General features: G+C 43.3%; 2 long non-coding RNA genes across 2 annotated transcripts; both read right to left on the bottom strand.

The window, feature by feature from the left end:
• Positions 1–1,124: 1,124 nt before the first annotated feature.
• LOC124144932 lies at positions 1,125–5,546 on the bottom strand. The gene is made up of 2 exons (XR_007218579.1): positions 5,199–5,546; positions 1,125–1,811 (listed from the first exon to the last, which is right to left on the bottom strand). It is a non-coding gene; the product is annotated as an uncharacterized LOC124144932 (long non-coding RNA).
• Positions 5,547–12,348: 6,802 nt separating this feature from the next.
• LOC125374346 lies at positions 12,349–19,047 on the bottom strand. Its single transcript, XR_007218574.1, has 2 exons — positions 14,884–19,047; positions 12,349–12,708 (listed from the first exon to the last, which is right to left on the bottom strand). It is a non-coding gene; the product is annotated as an uncharacterized LOC125374346 (long non-coding RNA).
• Positions 19,048–19,433: the final 386 nt, after the last annotated feature.

The raw sequence follows: 19,433 nt of genomic DNA, 5'->3' as shown, positions 1-19,433 counted from the left end.
ACTTATCTAGTTATATAAAACACTACAGTGTACCCCTACACTATACACAGCACTCCAGGGGAGCCCTAGACTATATACAACGCTAAAGTGGAGCCCTAAACGATATATATGTGATACACAGCACTACAATGAAGCCCTCCACTTATCTAGTTATATACAACACTACAGTGTAGCCCTTCACTAGATACAACACTACAATGTAGCTTTACACTATATACAACACTACAGTATAGCCCTACATTAGATACAACACGAAAGTGGAGCCCTAAACGATATACGTTATACACAACACTACAATGAAGCCCTCCACTTCACTAGTTATATACAACACTACAGTGTAGCTTTACACTATATACAACACTACAGTGTAGCTTTACACTATATACAACACGACAGTGTCGCCCTGCACTTCACTTCACATGAGATGCCGTTGGCTTAATCGTCACCACGTCGCTACACCTTAATGTTTAATTATATCTATAAGAAGATTGACCCGTGAGGATCCGGGTTGGAATAGGTCTGCAGCAACCCATGCGTGTCGTAAGAGGCGACTAACGGGATCGGGTGGTCAGGCTCGCTGACTTGGTTGATGCATGTCATCGATCCCAATGGCGTGGATGTCAGTAACTGGATTGTCTGGATTATTTACAAACCGCCGTCACATAGCTGAGATATTGCCAAGTGTTGCGTTAAACAACGAACGAACAATATAAGAATATTTTTCTATTTTCAAAGATCAATTTTCGTAAACCATTTCATTCTATCGTTATCAAACACTCCGCGTTTATGAAACTCCGTTTGAACTCCTTCCGCTCGACAAGTGACTGAAGTATATGCGTCTGTGTTGTACAGCTTTGAAGTGGCTTGTGTCCTCAGAATCATTTGAAATGTGCGCGACGGATGAGCACCCATCCACGCACGTACGCATACACGCATCTGTTGAACTTTGATATGTTAATGGTAGTAATTAAGCATGGATTTCTGTTTTGTTCTTTCCAAGAATAAATATGAGGACATTCACTGGTTATTTTACCAAGCACGTAAGACAAAACTGGGTCGGATAAATAATATACTAATCAATTAATTATTCTCCTCAATTGATAATTCAAAAACATGAAAAGAAATGTAAATATATAACGTTTACACCAGAGAATCTCGATTATGCGACGAAACCGATTCCATTGGGTGGAAATTATATGAATTGATCACCGAAAATCAGAAATGACACCGGGTGTTCGCGAAAAGGGGAAGTATGTCCTGCTTGTACCACATCTGTAAAGAACTTTATCTTCAGAACGATGCCTGTTAATACACAATTGTAAAGTATTGCATCTTCAGAACGATGCTTGTTCCACATCTGTAAAGAACTTTATCTTCAGAACGATGCCTGTTAATACACAATTATAAAGTATTGCATCTTCAGAACGATGCTTGTTCCATATCTGTCAAGAACTTTATCTTCAGAACGATGCCTGTTAATACACAATTGTAAAGTATTGCATCTTCAGAACGATGCTTGTTCCACATCTGTAAAGAACTTTATCTTCAGAACGATGCCTGTTAATACACAATTGTAAAGTATTGCATCTTCAGAACGACGCTTGTTCCATATCTGTCAAGAACTTTATCTTCAGAACGATGCCTGTTAATACACAATTGTAAAGTATTGTATCTTCAGAACGATGCTTCTGCAAAGAACTTTATCATTCTTCATTTCCTACCAAACGTGTAGCAGTCCAAATTCCGGCATGTTAAGTTTGTCATCCTACAGTAGAAGCAGAGTATGTCATAGTACATCGACAGCGCCCCATCTGAAACCATAATACAATCATATTAACAGAGCGAGTGAGTTGGGTTTAACGCCACTTTTAACAGTATTCCAGTTATATCGCGTCGTGTAAGCTTAATGTGGGAGGAAAGCCCGAAGTGATGCAGGTCTCAGACGTTTACCACTTCGGTGAAACCCACGAGCACGGATATGGTGCGGACAAACCTAGAAACAAAATCGGGGCGAACCAAAGATCATAGGCTCCTGCGCGCCCAAGGGACGCAACTCGGTACAGCGAATTGCGGCGCCTTTGACGATGAGGCCACACGTGCCCCTTTATTTTAACAGATAACATATTAACAATAACATAATAACAAATAACATATTAACAAATAATATATTAACAGATAACATATTAACAGATAGTACGGAGTCACTGCGGTTCATTTACCCAAATCTCTGCCTTATCACAATACATTGGGGTGTAATATTCCAAGTTTGTAAAGATGAATTGGTCATTTTAAGACGGCACGGAGCGTTAATCATTACCATAATACTTGAAGGGTGTAACATTCCAAATGTGTACAGAAGTAACGACTGGGTGATTCCATAGTTACATTCCTAGGCACTCCCGCCTTTACCAGGTAGAAATGGACACTCAGTCAGTCTGAACCACTGGAGATACGTTAATTAAAGGCGGCACACCCCTGTCATTGTCAAAAGAAATCTCTGCGACAGAGAGAGACAGACACAGAGAGAGACACAGAAAGAGACAGAGACACACATAGAGGAAGAGAGAGACAAAGACAGACAGAGAGACAGAGAGAGAGACAAAGACACACAGAGAGGAAGAGAGAGACACAGAGACACAGAGAGAGAGACAAAGGCACACACAGAGAGACAGAGACTCAGAGAGAGACACACAGAGGGAGAGACAGACACACAGAGAGAGACAAAGACACAAAGAGAGACAGACACACAGAGAGGCAGAGACACACAGAGAGAGACAGAGACACACAGAGAGGCAGAGAGAGAGACAGAGAGAGACAGAGACACACAGAGAGAGAGACAGAGACACACAGAGAGAGAGACAGACACACAGAGAGAGACACAGAGAGAGACAGAGACACAGAGAGAGAGACAGACACACAGAGAGAGACAGACACAGAGAGAGACAGACACACAGAGAGAGAGAGACAGACACACAGAGAGAGACAGACACACAGAGAGGCAGAGAGAGACAGAGAGAGACAGAGACACACAGAGAGAGACACAGAGAGAGAGAGGCAGAGAGAGAGACAGACACACAGAGAGAGACACAGAGAGAGACAGAGACACACAGAGAGAGAGACAGACACACAGAGAGAGACACAGAGAGAGACAGAGACACACAGAGAGGCAGAGAGAGACAGAGACACACAGAGAGACAAAGACACACACAGAGAGACACACACAGAGACACACACAGAGAGACACAGAGAGGCAGAGACACACATAGAGAGAGACAGACACACAGAAAGAGAGACACACAGAAAGACAAAGACACACAGAGAGAGACACAGAGAGAGACAAAGACACACACAGAGAGAGACACACAGAAAGACAAAGACACAGAGAGAGAGACAGAGAGAGAGACAAAGACACACAGAGAGGCAGAGAGAGAGACAGAGACACAGAGAGAGAGACAAAGACACACACAGAGAGACAGAGACTCAGAGAGAGACACACAGAGAGAGAGACAGACAGAGAGAGAGACACAGAGAGAGACAGAGACACACACAGAGGCAGAGACACAGAGAGAGACAGAGACACACACAGAGGCAGAGAGACAGAGAGAGACAGAGACACACAGAGAGGCAGAGACACACAGAGAGAGAGAGACAGACACAGAGACAGAGAGGCAGAGAGAGAGAGACAGAGAGAGAGACAGAGACACACAGAGAGGCAGAGACACACACAGAGAGACAGAGAGAGAGAGACAGAGACACACAGAGAGGCAGAGAGAGACAGAGACACACAGAGAGGCAGAGAGAGACAGAGACACAGAGAGAGACAAAGACACACACAGAGACACACACAGAGAGACACAGAGAGAGAGACAGAGACACAGAGAGAGGCAGAGACACAGAGAGAGAGAGACAGACACAGAGAGAGAGACACAGAGAGAGACAGAGAGAGAGAGACAGACACACAGAGGCAGAGACACAGAGAGAGAGAGACAGACACAGAGGCAGAGAGACAGAGAGAGAGAGACAGAGACACACAGAGAGGCAGAGACACAGAGAGAGAGAGACAGACACAGAGACAGAGAGGCAGAGAGAGAGAGACAGAGAGAGAGAGACAGAGACACACAGTGAGGCAGAGACACATAGAGAGACAGAGAGAGAGAGAGACAGAGACACACACAGAGAGACACAGAGAGAGAGAGACAGAGACACACACAGAGAGACAGAGAGAGAGAGACAGAGACACACAGAGAGGCAGAGAGAGACAGAGACACACAGAGAGGCAGAGAGAGACAGAGACACAGAGAGAGACAAAGACACACACAGAGACACACACAGAGAGACACAGAGAGAGAGACAGAGACACACAGAGAGGCAGAGACACAGAGAGAGAGAGACAGACACAGAGAGAGAGACACAGAGAGAGACAGAGAGAGAGAGACAGACACACAGAGGCAGAGACACAGAGAGAGAGAGACAGACACAGAGGCAGAGAGACAGAGAGAGAGAGACAGAGACACACAGAGAGGCAGAGACACAGAGAGAGAGAGACAGACACAGAGACAGAGAGGCAGAGAGAGAGAGACAGAGAGAGAGAGACAGAGACACACAGTGAGGCAGAGACACATAGAGAGACAGAGAGAGAGAGAGACAGAGACACACACAGAGAGACACAGAGAGAGAGAGACAGAGACACACAGAGAGGCAGAGACACAGAGAGAGACACAGAGAGAGAGAGACAGAGACACACAGAGAGAGACACAGAGAGAGAGACAGAGACACACAGAGAGGCAGAGAGAGACAAAGACACACAGAGAGGCAGAGAGAGACAGAGACACAGAGAGAGACAAAGACACACACAGAGAGACAGAGACACACACAGAGAGAGACAGACACACAGACAGACAGACACACAGAGAGAGAGACACAGAGACAGACACACACAGAGAGAGATACAGAGAGAGACACAGAGAGACAGAGACACACAGAGAGAGAGACAGACACAGAGAGACACAGAGAGAGACAGACACACAGAGAGAGACAGAGACAGAGGCAGAGAGACACATGGATTGATTTCTTTTACCCAACTCCAAGCATATCGGAATGTTAAGGCAATCACACGTGCCTTCCTCTCTGTTTATTTTATGAGCATTTTCATCAGACATCATGATAAAAATACTATACATGTCTACATGTCTACTTACATGGATTACTAGGGCCCTCAGTAGGTCTCCTGTCAACACGGCCGACTCTACCATGGCTGTCAGGTCTTGCTGTCACCATGGCAGCAAGAACACACAGGAGCAGAGCACTTGTCCACAGCTTCATCCCGCAGCCGCTGAAGCAGAATGACACATTCTCTAAACGCTGTGAATATACTTCATCTTCGGAATTGTCCACCAAACGTCGCACTGTTCCGTAACAAAGAGTTGAAAGTTTCCGGAGCCAAAAATAGGGTTCGTTTCGTTCCGGAAAGGCGCGAGTGTTCACGAAGGGAGCATTCGTCGCCCATTGCCCATTTTCGTCACCATTCGGCTTGTCGAGTGCGTGGCCACTTCAGATAATGGTATACAAACTCCGACTACGACGTTATACATATATTTGCCAGCTGGTTAATCGGGGTTGAGCCCCTCGGATTCTGGGATTGTTTGAAAGGTAAATACGTTTACATTGCCTTGAGGTTTGTCACGCCGCTTTCAAGTGCACATATCTTGACCGCGAGGTTAAACCACACTTCCCCTCACCGTGAGGCCTGTCATATGTAACCCAAAACCCATGTCAAATCCATCACAGGGAGGCTGGTTTTGTGCGCAATGCACCTTCAATGAAGACTCGGCATCAAAGGAATGTTCTGGAGCAAATGTTTCAGCTTTTCGAGCAGATGGGAAATATTTCAGGTTATCTATCTAAAAGAGGTGAGGTGAGGTGAAATTGGGTTTAACGTTGCGTCCAAGATTATTGCACTTAGCGACGTGCATGCACGTGTGTGCGTGTGTGTGTGGCTGCTTGTACTAGTCCGGACTGATGCCGATTTATAGTGCTAGCTCACTGAGATACCAGTTTAATACGCAGTTTAACATGAATACCCCACTCAGACACAGTATACTGACTCCGAGCCGATCAGTCCTTGTTTTAGCCCCTTAATGCCGAGCGCCAGACAGGGTAACAACAAGTACCATCTTTTAACGTCTTTTGGTATGACGCGGACGGGGATCGAACCCCGGACCTTCCGCTCTCCGGGCGGACGCTCTACCACTATACCACGGAGGCGGTCACGTTCAAGCTGAAGTATTAGTGATCAGAATAACACATATCGTTTGAAATGTAGGTCTGTATTGCAACAGTATTGTGAAGCAAGATCAAGGCATTCTTTACTCTGAACGTTGTTGGAATACTAAAACTGTTATAGTCTCTTTCTGTAAATGTATCTTTCTTTGTTATTTGGTACACCTGCGTATTACTCATCCGTTGAATAAAAATACATCTTTCTTACACTTTGCGTAATTACGAAAGCCCATTAGGACCATATTGGTATTTTGTTTATTTTCTCTTTTAAAAGTCGTAATTTCGAGAAAAAAAGTCGTAATTACGACTTTTAAAAGAGAAAAAACAAAATACCAATATGGTCCTGATGGGCTTTCGTACGTAATAACATCACATGCGGACGGGACTATTTTTGGCATTAGGTGGCCATTCGAATGGAGCCGTCGTAATCACTGTGCACCTGTACTCTGCAACGTCTACTCTACTCCCGAAAAGTCACTACCATTTTTCACAAAACACCAGTAATTCACAGACACACTACAAAAAGATCTCAAAACAGTAATATCGACATATTCTACTTGCATATGTCAAGTCCATTAACTTTAACAGTTGCCCGTGATCTGCAGAAATCGCGACCAAATATACTTTGAAATAGAATATTCGGACTCCACTTGTATCGGAATAGTTTGAGCATCGTTGCTTTACAAAGTTTCAGAGCATCACTCACAAATTATTTTGTTGAAAGATCACAGCGGTCATCGCCGCGTCGACTTACGACCTTGAACTTGGCATTGTAAATGAGAATAACGTAGTAAAACTGCCACTCGCTTTCATATAAGCAAGAATGACATTCTGAACGTCATGGCGAACAATATTATTAGAACATTAAAGTCCAGCCAATGAGAGGTCAGTGTTGAGTGAGTGAGTGAGTGAGTTTGGTTTTACGCCGCTTTTAGCAATATTCCAGCAATATCACGGCGGGGGACACCAGAAATGGGCTTCACACATTGTACCCATGTCGGGAATCGAACCAGGGTCTTCGGCGTGACGAGCGAACGCTTTAACCACTAGGCTACCCGACCGCCCAGGTCAGTGTTGAGAACTTTGAGAGACTCCACCATTGCCATACGTTGATTTACATATTTTTGTCAATGCAGTAAATAGTGAGCCACATTGACAAGCTGATTACACACTGTACAATGTGCAGAAAGGTCTTTATAAAGAACATGGCGATATCCACTAAGACCACAATGTCCAAGACGATGTCTGATAAGGAGAATCTCCTCTCTCCGATTGTTTCGAGATATTTGTAATGTACAGTAAACTACGGTTATAACAAACTCAAAGGGGCCACTAATGTTTATTCGTTATAACCGGAGTTCGTTATAAGCATATGAACTGCATATATAGAGCAGTGGCTGTGACAAAAAAATAGTTCGTCATATCCGTCAGTTCGTTATTAGCGTGTTCGTTATAAACGTAGTTTACTGTATTAATAAAAGGAGAGATGACGTCCTTTTAAGGATGTTGCCCATTTTTGTTGCCATTTTTTTTAGCATGGGTCATACTGACGGTGTCTAATTCTGCAGAAGGTAAATTGAGTCATTCTGTTCTGATTCATCAAATTCTAATGCAGCTTTCGCCAATTTTTCAGCCTTCTCACTTCCAAGTAGTCCAACATGAGCAGGGATCCATGAAAATTAAACATCTAAAAGATCTTTACTTAACTCATTTCAAAGGTCGAGTATAAAGTTGACTGAGTCCTGCCTCGCTGAGGAAGAACCTACCCAAAGTGCTTGTAATGCACTGTTAATTGACTGGTGTGTAATTTCGGAAGATAATCTCTTCCAAAGACGCTTCTGTATGGGGTTGCACAGCTTCCGTGGATGAAGGGCTTCCTCACTAGATGCAATATGTTCACAAAGAGACAGGTCAGGGTAAGCCTGGTGGATTCAAACGGAGAATCAGATGGTGTATATAAACCCGCGAGATTGGTTTGTTTGTTGCTTAACGCCGCACTCAGCAATATTCCAGCTATATGACGGCGGTCTGTAAGTAATCGAGTCTGGACTAGACAATCCAGTGACTGACATCATGAGCATCGATCCACGCAATTGAGATAGATGACGTGCATCAACCAAATCAGCGACGCTGACCACCCGATCCCGTTAGTCGCCTTTTACGGCAAGCATGGGTTGCTGATGACCTGTTCTACCCCGGATCTTCACGGGCCGCGAGATTGGTGATCAACTCACAAAGCAGAGGTACCACTGTACACGACCATCCCACACAACAACACGAGACCCGAGTGAACAGACAGTGAGTGTATAAGTCGCCACAGAGTCATTTTTCAGCAGTCAATTATATCTCAATGTTTACAATCAATCATACGTGTACATTCGTACGACGAACATCTAATGAACATGCTATAAGGATTGAGAATGATTGATACATATTGAATTATATACAGCAGGATCCTTATTCTACAACATACAACACTTGACATAGGACTGAATATAATATACCCGACACACTCTACCTGATACTATGTTAGTCGCAATACATATTCCAGGGAAAACAACGTAATAAAGTTACACTGAACTTACACCGCTTACACACACACTCTCTCTCTCTCTCTCTCACACACATTCACACACACTCGAACACTCACACACACTCTCTCTCTCTCACACACACACACTCGCACACATTCACACTCGCACACACTCTCTCACACATTCACACACACACACACTCTCACACACACACACACATTCACAGTCGCACACACTCTCTCCCTCACACACATACGTTCACACTCGCACACAAACTCGCTCACTCACACACACACACACACACACACGCACACACACACGCACACACTCTCTAACTAACTAATATATTACCCGAGTGGGTATTCACACAAGATACAAACTAGTTTAGTCACAATAAATATTCCAGTGGAAACAACGTCATAAAGTTACATTGAACTTACACCATTAAAACACACACTCTCTCTCTCTCTCTCTCTCACACACACACACACAATCACACACACTCGAACACTCACACACACTCTCTCTCTCTCACACACACACTCTAACTAATACACTACCCGAACTTACACCACTTACACACACACACACACGCTCTCTCTCTCTCACACACACACACTCGCACACATTCACACACTCTCACACATTCACACACACACTCTCTCTCTTTCACACACACATTCACACTCGCACACACTCTCTCCCTCACACACATACATTCACACTCGCACACACACTCGCTCACACGCACACATGCACACACACGCACACACTCTCTAACTAACTAAAACATTACCCGAGTGGGTATTCACACAAGATACAAACTAGTTTAGTCACAATAAATATTCCAGTGGAAACAACGTAATAAAGTTACATTGAACTTACACCACTTACACACACACCCTCACACACATTTACACTCGCACACACACAAACACTCGCTCTCTCTCACACACACATACATTCACACTCGCACACACTCTCTCTCTGCTCTTTCACACACACACATTCATACTCGCACACACACACACACTCGCTATTCACACTCGCACACACTCTCTCTCTCTCACACACACACACACACACACTAACTAATACATTACCCGAGTGGGTATTCACACACACACACACGTTAGTCGCAATACATTACCCGAGTGGGTATTCACACACACATTCACACTCGCACACACTCGCTCTCTCTCTCTCTCACACACACACACTCTAACTAAATAATACATTACCCGAGTGAGTATTCACACAAGATACAAACTAGGTTAGTTACAATAAATATTCCAGTGGAAACAACGTAATAAAGTTACAATGAATTTACACCACTTACACACTCTCTCTTTCACACACACACACACTCTCTCTCTCTCTCTCAAACACACACACACATTCACACTCGCTCTCTCTCTCACACACACACACACACACATTCACCGGCATTCGCACTCTCACACACACATTCACACTCGCACACACACACACACACGCTCTCTCTCTCTCACACACACACACACCACTTACACACACACTCTCTCACACACACACACACATTCACATACACACACTCTCACACATACACACACACACACTCTCTGTGGCAAAAACTCCCCACCTGTTCAAATTTGCGTAATATCACACAAGCACACAAGCACACACACACACACACACACACACACACACCTCTGAAAGGCTCCGCCCGGCGGACTGTCCCACTTGTGGTGAGTAAACTGCTGTCTTGTAGAAATGTGAATGCGAATCAACATCTGAAACCTCTGATCGCAAGAGATGATTCACTGACGGCGATATGACGACATGACAACGTTGTTTTACCAAAATTAGGTCACATTGTATTGCGGGAGTACCAACGTCTTCCCGAGTCAAGGGAGTTAACCGACTTTTAAAATTCAAGGGGAAACATGTCTGTGGAAGATCTGGAATAACATGACGCTGTAACAGTGCACAATGGTTCCCGTGCAGTGTGTCACAGCTTGGCATCAACGGCCAGTTAGGGAGCATCCATTGGATTTCTTTTCGGGGCTGGGAAGATGTTTTAAATGAATTTTTTTTTCAGAAATATTTCCAAAATCGTTTGATGATTTTCAATAAATTAATAGTTGTTTGATATAGCGGGAAAAAAAATGGATTGTTCTAAAAAATAACACCAACATACACATACATATCAAATGGATGCTCTCTTACCAGATTCGTCACTTCTCGCCCCTTTTCAATAACCTTTAAAGCCATACGACTTGCTGTCAGTTGTGGTTAAATAACTGTTTGTTTGTTGTTTAACGCCGCACTAGTTTCTGCTAATATTACGTAATATCCTGGCAACTCGAAGAGTCACCTGCTGTGAACAGTACTGGACAAGTGTCTAACTGCGGTAAGTGGTCCAACACAATCTGTGTGTGTGTTTCTTGTTTAACGTTACAGCTACATGACGGAGCTCTGTAAATAATCGAGCTAAGACCAGACAATCCAGGGATTGATATCACGAGCATCGATCCACGCAATTGGGATACGATGACATGCATCAACCAAGTCAGCGAGTCTGAACAATCGATCCCGTTAGTCGCCTCTTATGACAAGCATTGGTTGATAGACACCAATTCTAACCCGGATCTTTGTGGGTTCACGTAACTGACAAAGGCATATTACCGTATTCGACGTAATAAGCGCCCCGCTCTAATAAGCGCCCACGGCGATGTTTGCTAATATATTGGCTAGTGAACAATCCCAATTAGCACCCCTTCCGATTGATCAATGTACACAAGACTTATTTATTCGCGTATGATACGCATTCGTGTGTTATATGCAACCTTTATTATGGGCAATTAAATTCTGGAAAAATATATCTGTCGTACATGAACATTCAGGCTGTCAGCATAAACCACGAAATTTATCTTTAAACTGTTTTTTTCACCAAAATAATATTCTAATAAGAGCCCCCTATTTCTAATAGGGGGAGCGCCCTGGGCGCTTATTACGTCGAATACGGTATGCCTCTTCCGTATTTCGTTCCACCTCGCCCAACTCTCCTTCCTGCCAACTACAAATGAATGCTTAACACGGCATGCTCGATTTTATTTTAGATACAGTTTGTATTTATCATGAATCAAAGTGACAGTCAAATTCTTTTCACCATACTGAATAACAAATGGCAATCGTGTCAAAATTACAAAGCAATGACGAGTGAGTGAGTGACAGTAACGGCAGGGGACACACCAAATAGGATTCACACCTTGTTTCCATGTAGGGAATCGAACCAGTGCATCCGGTGTGACGAACGCATTAACCACTGGGCTACCTAACAGCTCCAGCAATGACGGCTGAGTAAGAACAAAACTGTGTTTTTCGCTATGCTCGTTTGCGCGAAGACATGACCAAGTTGGTAAAATGACCACGAGAGGGGCATGAGTCGCCGTTCAACTAATCCCGGAATGACACGAGTGGTCACGAATGCACTTACCACTGACATCTGCAAAGTGGCAAGGTTCGTATGAAAATAATAATGAACAAGTAAACACTAATTTGGGCTTGTTTTCACAAATATATTCAGATAACACGATTCTCATCAAGTATAACAACTGATTTCAGTGGGGATATAATATTTTCAGTACAAATGATTATAACAAGATAATCAAAACATTTTGTGTGATAACCGATGACATGGTATTGTTGACATGGAATAGGCTAGACACCAGGATATTCTTCTTAACTATGTTCTGTTCTGTGTGGTAGCCATGTCACATAGTTCACGGGTGTTGAGTTTCCTGTGTGTTGCCGTGCCCGCATCATGAATTATAACATCGAATTCCTCTGCATGGTAAGTTGAACTGGGCACAGATACGACAGAGGGAGTCAAAAATCCTTGGCAGGATGGTAGCTGGAAAAGCAAATACAGTGAATCAGTGAATGGGTTTGGTTTAGCGTCGCTTTTAACGGTATCACATGGCTGTTTGTTGTTTAACGCCGCACTCAGCAATATTCCAGCTGTATGACGGCGGTCTGTAAATAGTTGAATCCGGATCTGACAATCCAGTTATTGCCATCATGAACATCGATCTACGCAATTGGGTTACATGCATAAACCAAGTCAGCGAGCATGACCATCTTACGACAAGCACGGGTTGCTGAAGACCAATTCTAACCAAGACCTTAAAGGGGGTTCCAGTTATAGCCTATATCACGTTGTGTTGGCAAAGAAAGCCCGAAGTGACGCAGATTTCAGACGCTTACCATTTCATTGTAAACCTAGAGCATCAGTAGAATGCAAATCAAGCTAGAAACATACTGAGGGTGGATTTAGGATTCGAACCCACGAGGTAGATATCTGCAGATGACGGACTAAGTTAAGTAACTAAATTATATCGATGCTGGTGGGTGATTAGGACCAAAATAAAAGTATTATATGTCTGAACTTTCGGTATGTCCTAAACTGACGCGATAAATCGGGTTTTAGGATTCTTTTGAGACATGCTCGTTTGCATGTCATTTACAATCTTCGTATCCTGGTGGGAAAAAGTGGTTGTCTCCTTGATAAGATAAAAAAAATTCGTAGCGATTCATAAAGGTTCAGTAGCATGATGTCTAAAATGCACTCGACAAGCCTGAAAACTATCCCCTGACAGACACCATGCACTGACACGTGCGCCATTACCAATTTCTACGTTCGTTTTTAGAAAATAATGTTAGAGTTACCTGCCCTTTGTTAAACATCCGGAAAATAAAAGGACCAACGCGGACGGGAACCAGAAAAATAATTTTAAAAACTCTGGCTTGCCCACCGAGTCTTGTGTAATTGTTGGTGTAAAATTTCGAAACAGCGCTATGATTTGTTTTTAAATCTGCATTTCGTCAACAATGGTCCGTACATTACGTCATTGACAACAAAATCCTGATATTTCAATGGGTGATGGCATGAAAACTGATTAACGCCATCTGTGTACGAATCAATAAGGATGTTATCACCATGCACGTTCAGTAGATCTCCGTTCGAGTCAGGGCACAGTAGATCCCTTGTATCCAGTGATTGTTGTAAGAGGCGACGAAATTCTCTATCTTAAGCACTTATATCTTCAAATACGTTAAGTTCATTTTATCATAACTTATCTCTGAATATGGAATTCAGATCGAAACCGGTAAGATGGCGGCCCTTAAAAAACACCACCGCTTTTGTATTTTTTATCATGGATCTTTGTTCCGAGTTTGAGTTCAGAGGTTGTATTGAGGTTAGTGATTAACGAAGAGATAGGAAGCACACGTTAAATCTAGTTTTGATTTGTAGCCAATCGGAGATGTAGATTTGCGCTAAAAATTCTAAAACGCACATTGGCAGACTTTTCTTTGAGGAAGATCCGTGGCCACCGACAGTGACATAAAGAAAAACGACTATTAAAAGACGATCGGATGAAGGGATACAGTAACATCAGCTGGATTATTGTAGTGGCATAGTCTTTCAAAAAACATCCATTCACTCGTGTAACTGCGATGTGTTTATAGTGTCAGTGAGTATGGTTTTACGCCGCTTTTAGCAATGTTCCAACAATATCACGTCGGGGGACACCAGAAATGGGCTTCACACATTGTACCCATGTCGGGAATCGAACCCGGGTATTCGGCGTGACGAGTGAACGCTTTAACCACCAGGTTACCCGACCGCCCCTGATGTGTTTATAAGTAGTAACGACTGTTAATTTCTTCACCTGAACTAAACAATTATCGTTATATTTTCAATTGAACGTGAATCGTAAAATAGATATAAAGAGTTGCAGGTTAATAGGATGTCCCCAATATATCGTCGGATCATGGGTTTTCGGACATCATACGTTTTCGGACGGCCATGTTTATCGCGATTTCTCGCGCTGCAACAAGGGGTGTTGCGTCACACAGGCATTGTCTATACTCAGATGATGAACTGATTTTAAGATAAAGTCGTCCTTTAAAAGTGAGAGATATTTTACAGTTGTTCTGGTGATTAAAGAGAATATTACAAATGTTTCTTAAGCGTTAAACCCATACACGGGGATGTAGTCATACCAACTCAAACTCTGATACACACCTTGTATCTCATAAGTAGGGCGAAAAGGAGGCGCTGTGTCCGTAGGAGGAGCTGCATCCACAAGCAGAACACAGGCAACAAGGGTAAGTGCACACGTCAGTACCTCCATCCTCAAGTCTCGGCTGAAGCTCAGTGGCGTACTCCGGTTGAGAGGTGCTCTTTATGTACATCGTTTTTTGGATCATCTTCAGCCCATCTTTTGGATTCACACAATACAAGGACAGATTGACATCACGTTTACTTATAGTGACAACGCACGTCGTATGTCACGTGTTCTGTCCTGTTTTCGATAGATCTTGAAATATAATATTAAGTTATTAACAAAAGCAGGGAAAACTAGTTTTTGACAAATTTTGATTATTGAATAGTGAATGAGTTTTGGCAACGTTTTTAAGTTGTGCATATGCCCTTCTCGTTAAATATTGGATAAGTTAAACAAAATATTTAAATGTGTTGTTGAGGGATTTACCCAGTCAAGTGCAAGTCATGTGAAACGTGGAAGGTTTTCTACGTCATCATATGTTTTAAATAAGGGACTCCTGTCTTTGTGTTAACATTTTTCCAAGAATCCCATGGGTCCTGAATTTGTTTTAGCGGGAATGAAAACTTGGACACAATGAACAGAAAACATACCCCACGACGCACAGTGATATACCAATATTTACAAAGGGCGGCTAAACTTCCTCTGTGCAAATTGAACTCCTATTTGAAGGCTTTTAGGCAACTTTGTATCTCATATGAAGCCCGAGATCATCGTGATATGAACAGATAGAAACAAATATGTTTTCAAATATGTCACCAGGTATATTATCTTACACGAATATATAAGATGACTGAGAGTAAAATCTTCACGGGGACAATGATGGATTTTGTGAAAAGAATTCCCCCGTCTATGTATGGCGACCGTCATTAACTCGCTGTCGTCTACTCCTGCAAGTTCAACAAGCCTCCCACTTCCTGGTCCGTGTTTAGTCAGGCGGTTTGAAGTAACATCTCTTCAAACACGATGTAGGTAAGAGGAGAGATGTATATTTATATGTAATACTCTTGTATTTTCGTTGAAATCGGAATGACAGTCGGGGCCGCTCGAATCATCAATGTGTGACTAAGGGACTTGTCATTAATGAGGTGTGTGTGTGTGTGTGTGTGTGTGTGTGTGTGTGTGTGTGTGTGTGTGTGTGTGTGTGTGTGTGTGTGTGTGTGTGTGTGTGTGTGTGTGTGTGTGTGTGTGTGTGTGTGTGTGTGTGTGTGTGTGTGTGTGTGTGTGTGTGTGTGTGTGAGAGAGAGACGGGGGGGATCCTGAGGCCAACCTCACCCCAATCCCCACGCCAACCCCCTAAAATAAATGACGAGTCCCTTAGTTTAAAGTTAAAACATAATACTATTCTCAAGAACATGACTGGGCACAAGTTATCACAAACTAGATTTACATGTATGCTTTTTTACAATTGAAACATTAAATGACAGAAAGGAGAGAATTAGACACACGTTTGTACATTAACGTTGCTCACTCAAACTTTTGCCGTCTTTCTATAGATTACGGTTGTTTACTCCCCAGGGAGCTGAGAATGAAAATCGAGTAATGACCAGGATAATAAAAGTGCAGCGCCATGAGCATCCACTTGGTGAATGGAATCTGGCGCGTTATAAATGCACTTACATGTATTATTATTATTATTATTATTATTATTATTATGGAAAGACGCGAGTTGTGGCGTCAAAACATCCTAAGACATCACCCAAATCTTCTCTCATAATTGTGATTTCTCAATAAAATCGTCTTGATTAGCAAATTTGCCGATTTTAGAATCATTGTTACGGGGTGACGTTCTATGTACACGTATTGACATTCCACAGACAATCGGCTGGAAGTGTTGGATCGGGTTTTACGTGTAATACATACTGTACAGTTACCGTGTATATTATTAAATAACAATGACAAAAAATACACTTTCTACATTACAAGGATAAATATCAATGACGACTGTGACTGTGTATGTTGTGAAATATTTACATTCTTGACGCCGTCATCTTCTCGCCCCACCCGTGACCTACACGTTGGTGTTCGTCAACATTCTTTCCCTTGATCAAACTGGGACCAGGAAGAGTTAAAAATACAGCTTACAGAATACACTTCAACTTACAGAGTCGATTACAGATTACATACACGACTACAGATTACATACACGGCTACAGATTACATACACGGCTACAGATTACACACACGGCTACAGATTACATCAACGGCTACAGATTACATGCACGGCTACAGATTACACGCACGGCTACGGATTACACGCATGGCTACAGATTACATGAACGGCTACAGATTACATACACGGCTACCGATTACATAGTGCACTACTGATTACATACACGGCTACAGATTACATAGTACACTACCGATTAAATCAACGGCTACAGATTTACATAGTACACTACAGATTACATACACGGCTACAGATTACACACACGGCTACGGATTACATGCACGGCTACAGATTACACACACGGCTACAGATTACATACACGGCTACAGATTACATGCACGGCTACAGATTACATGCACGGCAACAGATTACAAACACGGCTACCGATTACATGCACGGCTACAGATTACATGCACGGCAACAGATTACATGCACGGCTACGGATTACATGCACAGCTACAGATTACATACACGGCTTAAGATTACACACACGGCTTAAGATTACATGCACAGCTACAGATTACATGCACGGCTACGGATTACATGCATGGCTACGGATTACATGCACAGCTACAGATTACATACACGGCTACAGATTACACACACGGCTTAAGATTACATGCACAGCTACAGATTACATGCACGGCTACGGATTACATGCATGGCTACGGATTACATACACGGCTACAGATTACACACACGGCTACAAATTACATAGTACACTACTGATTACATACACGGCTACAGATTACACACACGGCTACCGATTACATAGTACACAACAGATTACATACAAGGCTACAGATTTACATAGTACACTACAGATTACATACACGACTACAGATTACAGTGTACGTGTGTGTGCGTGGGGTGTGTGCACATGTATGTATGTGCCGGGGGTGGGTACGTGTGTGTGCTGTGAGAGGTGTACATGTTTGTGTGTGTTTGTACGTATATGCACGTGTGTGATGCCAAGCTGTGCCACACTGCACGGGAACAACTGTGCTCTGTTACAGCGTCATGTTATTCAAGATCTTCCACAGACAAGTTTCCCCTTGAAGTTTAAAAGTCGGTTAACTCCATTGCCTCGGGAAGACGTTGGTACTCACGCAATACAATGTGACCTAATTTTGGTAAAACAACGTTGTCATGTAGCCATATCGTCGTCAGTGAATCACCTCTTGCGATCAGAGGTTTTAGATGTTGATTCGCATTCACATTTCTACAAGACAACAGTTTACTCACCACAAGTGGGACAGTCCACCTGGTCGGACCCTTTCAGAGGTGTGTGCCATGCTTGCCGTAAAAAGTGACTATGCTTGTCGTAAGAGGCGAATGAAATGATACAAGTAATGACAAACACATGACAGCACTTTTGCACACATACTGACTGACTGAGTATGGTTTTACGCCGCTTTTAGCAATATTCCAGCAATATCACGGCGGGGGACACCAGAAATGGGCTTCACACATTGTACCCATGTCGGGAATCGAACCCGGGTCTTCGGGATGACGAGCGAACGCTTTTTTAACCACTAGGCTACCCGACTGCCCCTGCACACATACAGGAAGACGGGCGGTGATTATTCATCGAGGACGTAGTCGTCGGTGGTGCGGCGACAGCAGCCGACGCCATGACTGGCTGCGCAAACCGTCTCCTCCTGTAGATGATCTGAGCAGGTTTCAGCGTTTGAGCATGTCTCTCAGAGTTTGCAGGTGGAGGTATTACAACACGTGGTGCAAGGTCAATGACCCATGTAAGATCGGAAGTAAGATCCGACGACGTAAGGAGGTGATAGAATTTCGGTGTACTTTGGAAAGATATTGAAACAGTTCGATATCTTGGATGAGTTTTAAAAAGAACCTATTAAAGTGGTTTCAACTATGAGGCGTGGTGAAATTAGGTTTAACGTCGCGTCCAAGAATGTACTTATATAGCGACGTGTGTGTGTGTGTGTGTGTGTGTGTGTGTGTGTGTGTGTGTGTGTGTGTGTGTGTGTGTGTGTGTGTGTGTGTGTGTGTGTGTGTGTTAGTCCGGACTGATGCCGATTTATAGTGCTGGCTCACTGAGATACCATGCCGCAGTGTAACGTGAATATCCCACACAGACAAAGTATACTGACTCCGAGCCGACCTGTCCTTGTCTTAGCCCGATCGCCAGACAGGGTAACAACAAGTACCATCTTTTAACGTCTTTTTGGTATGACGAGGCCGGGGATCGAACCCCAGACCATCCGCTTACCGGGCAGACGCTCTACCACTATGGCAAAACCCTGACCGTCGTTGACCCCTTGCCCTCAAAAGCGTTAAGAAAATAGAAGCAATGTTCAAAGAACAATA

This window comes from Haliotis rufescens, unplaced genomic scaffold, assembly GCF_023055435.1.
Source record: "Haliotis rufescens isolate VD_foot unplaced genomic scaffold, xgHalRufe1.0.p SCAF_55, whole genome shotgun sequence".
NCBI lineage: Eukaryota > Metazoa > Mollusca > Gastropoda > Lepetellida > Haliotidae > Haliotis > Haliotis rufescens.
Note: the sequence above shows the minus strand (reverse complement) of the source record. Positions and strands in the feature narration are given on the sequence as shown.